Source organism: Natator depressus, chromosome 15 (genome assembly GCF_965152275.1).
Source record: "Natator depressus isolate rNatDep1 chromosome 15, rNatDep2.hap1, whole genome shotgun sequence".
NCBI classification, from domain to species: Eukaryota; Metazoa; Chordata; order Testudines; family Cheloniidae; genus Natator; species Natator depressus.
Window position 1 is genome coordinate 13,809,483 of NC_134248.1, and position 6,000 is coordinate 13,815,482.

A 6,000-nucleotide genomic window follows, 5' to 3' on the forward strand; every position below is an offset into this window, starting at 1 on the left:
CAGACAGTGAATGGCAGCCCCGGACCTCCTCAGAGATCTTTCTCTGCAATGCAGAGCTCCTGCCACTGTACGTTCACAGAAGATATCAAGTTTGGTGCTCTTTTAAAGAGTCAGTACATCCCAGCTTATTAATTTAACTGGGATAAATACACTCTTCCCTTCAAATGCAGCCCTGAATTGTTTTATAGTAAAAGTAACCAAGTTTATTAAACAAATGCAAAGTAGAAGGAATAAAGGCAAAAAGGGTTACAAACAAATGTAAAAATACTTTCTCATGGCTTAGACCTCACTTAATAAGCCCCTGTCTTCGTTCAAAGTAATTTCCTCACCAGTCTTCCCTTCCCAAGCAATAGCTGGCTAGCTCTCAGCTAGGATCCCAATGGAGCCAAGGCGCTGGTTTTCCTTGTCTCCTCAGGGGAAGGATAACTGAGGCATTTGCTTCCCCTCTCTGTATTGTCCAATAAACCTTTGAATGTATCCTTCTGACATATATCCCAGATAAAGTTCCTGTTCCCTGCTGGGTATGGACACCGCGCCATCTGGTGTAGGCTGCATGTTGCCTCCCCCACACCCTACCACTAGTGACTTTTACAATGCAAAGTGTCTCCTCCTGCAAATCTGATAGAGGTTTGATACAAATGGATAGACCCTTGAATCTGGCCACACCTGGTTTGAGGTGTTGGCCTCTTTCCTTTGGAGAAACCCTATTTATCAACTGCTCCTGCCATATCTGGTTTAAACACCACAGGCTTTAAAGCATAATATCCATGAGTATCTATAATACATAAGTCTTTGTCCCACTGAACTGAACAGTGGTTTTATCATTTCTTTCAATGGGACCAGGATTTGAGCCCTGCAATGCAGTGTTCCTGCAGCAATGAGATTCAGTTATAATCCTAAAGGAAACATTCCTAAATCCAGTTCCCAGATACATGCTGTGAGAGGAGATAGTTTGAGTCTATTAAATACCAGCTCATTCTTCAGTGAAAACCCAGTGAAACTCAGAGCCTGCACAGCTGGGTGTTAGATCCCAGAATTCAGGCGTTTCACACACAGGCAGAGTCAGGGTAGGAAAGGGACGGACCTGGCCACTATACAAACAGCCCTGGTAGGAAAGGCTGAGCCTGCAAAGTGACCTGGTGAAACAAAACACAGAATCCTCACTGAGAGTAACTGATTCGTAAAGACCTCACCACTCGCCCCAGTCCTGTTGTACGTGTATCTGAGGAATCACAGGGGTTCCCAAGTCCTAGCTATTCCTACCTGTAAATATTGGCCCAGGAGGTGAGTTGTAGGGACAAAATAGCACACCGCCACACTCACAAATGGCAAACTGGGCTGTGTGTATCTGGGCCCTGTAATGAATCTCTCAAACTCCAGAGATTGGAGAGAATTCAGTAGGATGTGAGAAGCAGCTGGATTTTCCCCAGGTGCTGTAGGGCAGTGTAGCAACATGGTGCAGCTATGACTCCGGACACAAGAGAGTGCTGTCTCCCTGCACTTGTGAACTGTTGGTAGTGAAATACAGTCAGTGTGTAATACACATTTACCTTCAAGGGTGTGTGCAGCAGGCTGTGGTGTTCAGAGAGCTGCATCTGTTCAAACCCCTCCTGCAGACACACTGTCTGGGGGAGGGATGAGACAGAGGGTTGACGGAACGCAGATGTATTGACTTATGTTGTAGATTTATGAACCACTTCTCAGTGTAACGACTGGATTTATATACACACATAAACCCGGACAAGTCTGGACACAACCAGTCCATCAGAATGTGAAGAGTTGGCCCATTAGGAAAGGGTGAGCCTGTTGAATGAGCAAATTAAACAAGGCACCAGGGGGTTAACTTCATCCCTCAGCCAATACAGAGCTCCTAAGTGTGGGGGTATGAACCATACAGGCCAGAGTTCAGATTGCCTTAGATCCCATGGGAAAAAGCCCCTTATAAATATCAAAGGCAGAGGAAGGCCAGCAAGTGGTGTCTGGGGCTGAGAAGAGCCTTTCACACATGAAGGAAACGTGGTTCAGTTTCTTTTTGAAATAACAAGATCCAGGCCATGTTAGGAAAGCATGAGCCAGGTGTGAGCCTGTGTTAACGGAGACCAAAGCCTCACCGAGACCCACTGAGTAGAAAGAACCTTCCTCTGCACATCCCCTTCCCCTTCCAGACCCAGCCTTGTATTTGTCTGATGAGTTACAGGGGGTGCCAGGGCCTTTGAAGTCCCTTGATGTAAAATATTAGAACTCACAGGGAGGCTGAAGGCAGCCACATTCATAAGGCCAAAGCTGGGCTGCATGGAGCTGGGAACTGGAATGAATCTCTCCTTAAACTCCAGAGACTGGAGGGGATAAAATGGGATTTGAGATACACCTGGATTTTCCCCATCTATGCTTCTGCATGTGGTTCAGTTCTGACTGGGCACCAGGGGGCGCTGTCACGCTGCACTTGTGTTCTGAATAGTTTCTGGGGAATAAAGTAAGGATATAACACACATTTGTCTTCAAGAGTCTGATGCACAGACTGTGATGTTTGAACAGCTGTGTCCTCTCAGATCCCTCATTCACACCGAGTGGTGGGGGAGGAAGAGACAGGAAGTTCGAGGCACCCAAATGTACTGATTTAGGTTGCAGAATTATGAACTACTTCTCAATGGAATTGCTGGGTATTTCTTTCCAAAGTATGTTTTTCATTCCATGTAATTTAACAGACATTCCATTTAATGCTGAACACCTCTGCAAAATGTTGCCCAGGAATGTCCTTCAGAGGTGGCTGCATTACTGTGATTGTTACTTGTCTGTATTACTGTAGCCCCTGGGAGGACAGGTCATGGCCCAGGTCTCCGTTGTGCTGGGCGCTGTACAAACACAGAACACAAAGACGGTCCTGGCTAAGGAGGGAACAATCTCAGTATGAGACAAGGGACAACAGGGGGCGACAGACTGGGCTGTGGGTGGCAGAAGGCAGCAATGAGAGAATCCTGGCAGCGGGATGGGAAGGGACCCAGCACACCCACGGCCTCACTGCTACCAATTTGTTTGTAGGCATCATGGCAAAGAAGAGCTGGAAGGAGGGTGGAAGGAGGGGAATGAGTTAGTTCTGCGGGTGTTTCCAGGGTGCGAGTCCACGCTTTAGGGGCAGCGTGGGGGAAGCTGGCCCGGCTGCACGGCAGTGGTGGGGGCAGTGACCCCTCCCCATGTGCATGTGATAGAAAATATCTGTGTGCCCAGCGATGCAAAGCTCGTCCATTGTTCTCCACACGTCAGACGTGCTGCGCTAACGTGACGCTAACGACTCCTCCCAGCAGCCCCGTAACGGCCGTTCACAGAGTAAAGCCAAATTCAGAGCTGAGCACCCCCAGCTGTACCCACATGGAACTGACATCCCCTTCCGCCCGCCCGCTGGATTTGTCCCAGTGAGTCTGACTCGGCAGGAATGATCCAAGTTTGTTTCTCTCTCACTGTGAGGGGCAAGGGGGACAGGGGAGTAGCTAGAAAAGCCAGGGACAAGAGGCCACACGGTAGTGGTGTAGCATCACCCTCCATTCAGTGTGGATCACACGTCCCCATCTGTCCAGAACATAATGCAGATACCAAGCAGAGGACTTAGGACCTGGTTTGTAATGGGATTTAGGTGCATAAAGATGTAGCTCGGCACCTTTAAAAATCTGCCCCTTAGTCCTTTGGCTCAGGATATAGAGGCTCCTGCTTCAGCTCTGGAATTCTTCTGTTCCATTCTGGGGATAACCTAGCTGACGGTCATTACAGAGTGTTTGGCACCATGTGATATTTATGTTTGGATCCATGCAGATAGTCTGTAGGCAGCAGCTGCAACTAAGAAATTAATTGGTCAGAAAGACAAAGAAGAGACCGGATTTACTCTGCTACATGCGCAGCTTGTCAAACAGTGATTCCACACCACTAAAAATAAACATTTCTCCTCGATCCAGCTCCCCACACAGGCAGTTAGAGAGAACTTGTCAGTCTGCCAGAATTTGGCATCGTCTGCTTGTGTTAAATGTTATTCGAGGAGTAGGTTAAAGTAAGGACCCCTTATAATACATAATACTAGCAAAAACTGGTTTCAATTTGAATGTAAAATTTGATGGGGAATTACTTTTTTTTTAAATAAAAAATCTTATTAAAAAAAAAGCCGAAATTTGAGGCTAAATTTGATGTGTGAACATCTCTGTACTTCTTAAAAGTCAGGAGTTAGATTTTCAGAGAACCTGCAGCCAATGAACAGGGAGCGGATTTGCATGAAGGGGCCACTGTCGGGCTCTGGGCGTTTAAGAGAGAATTGGAGGGTCCCAGCCAGAGACCCGTTTGCCTCAGGAAGCCAAGCTCATCTGGATTCCCCACCATGGCTTGGGCCCTTCTGCTCCTCGCGCTGCTCACTTACTGCTCAGGTGAGGGGATTGTTTGCTTCAGTGACAAAAATATGAAGGACACTTGCAGGGGAGGAGGTTTGTCTGTGAGGATCCGGAGTCATTGTACTGAGTGTGTTTGTAATGTTGATTTCAGGGGTCAGTTCACAGCCCGTGGTGACTCAGGAGCCCTCGATGTCGGTGGCCCCAGGAGGGGCTGTCACTCTGTCCTGCAGCCTGAGCACTGGAGCCATCACCACCAGCAACTATCCAGCCTGGTTCCAGCAGAAACCTGGCACTGTTCCTCGGAAACTTATATACAACACCAATAGCAGACCCTCCGGGATCCCTGCCCGGTTCTCGGGGTCCATATCCGGTAACAACGCTGCCCTGACCATCACTGGTGTCCAGGCAGAGGATGAGGCTGACTATTACTGTATTGTATGGACTGGTAGCACGAATCACAGTGATCCAGCCAAATGGGGAACTGAGACAAAAACCTCCCCTCTCTTCCCCCCATCATCTCCTCCAGCCTGGGCTCTGCACTGGCTGCACAGTTTGGTTTCTACCTGCAGTACATGAGACCCTGATTGCTCCTTCTTAGGAATTTCAGCCTCTTACTGTCAGCAGGGGGTGCTGCTCCACCCACTCCCCACTCACTCTGTCTGGGGGAGATGGCCGCCACTCATGTTCTTTGCTGGGTCTGTGCAAAGGGAGCAGTTTTCCTGTCTTATAGATCCCTGGGTTACAGACCCATCACAGCCTGGTTCCAACTGGGAGCAGACGGCCACATGCTCCTTGGGTAAAGAGACACATCTCCCCTAACAGAGTTTTCCTGTGTTACCCCACCAACTGGACAACACCCTGAATGACCTGCAAGTTAGGGGAAACATAAGAAAGACCGATCAGATCCCTTAGTCAACTGCAGTTGAAAGTGCTGGATGAAGTGTCCAGATACAGGGTGTAGTAGATAATAGATGATATCAGAATCCCTCCTCCCTAGAACCTCCTCTCTGGCCCCATCCCAGCTGCTTTGCAGTTTCCCCGGTCCCCTCCAGAAGTTCATTAGTGCCTGCATGGCCCTGCTCCTCCTGGCCCCTGCCATCCAGCAAGCCACTGGCCAGCACAATATTTCTGAGCTCTGGTAACACGATGGCTGGAACCTGACACAAACTCTTTAGACAAGGCTGTGACTCTCTGTGCCCCAAAGCAACACCCTGGCACCCCCACATTCACCATGGTGATATAATTATCATGTGTTTTGTATAAAGTATGCCAAGTGAGGCATCATTCTAAACGTCTTAATCTGTTGAACATGAATATCCTGTTAAGTTTTATGTGCTATCAATAGGGTTGCGAGGAGACCGGTTTTCGACAGGAACGCCCAGTCGAACAGGGACCATGGTGGCTCTGGTCAGCACCACTGATCGAGCCATTAAATGTCCAGTTGGCAGCGTAGGCAGGCTACCTACCTGGCTCCATGCAGCTTCTGGGCAGAGGGATGGCCAGAGGGACTCTGTGTGCTGCTCCCGCCCCCAGCACCAGCTCAACAGCTCCCATTGGCCAATGTGAGTTGAGGGGGCAGTGCCTGCAGGCATGGGCAGCACACAGAGCCACGTGGTTGCCCCTCTGTCTAGGA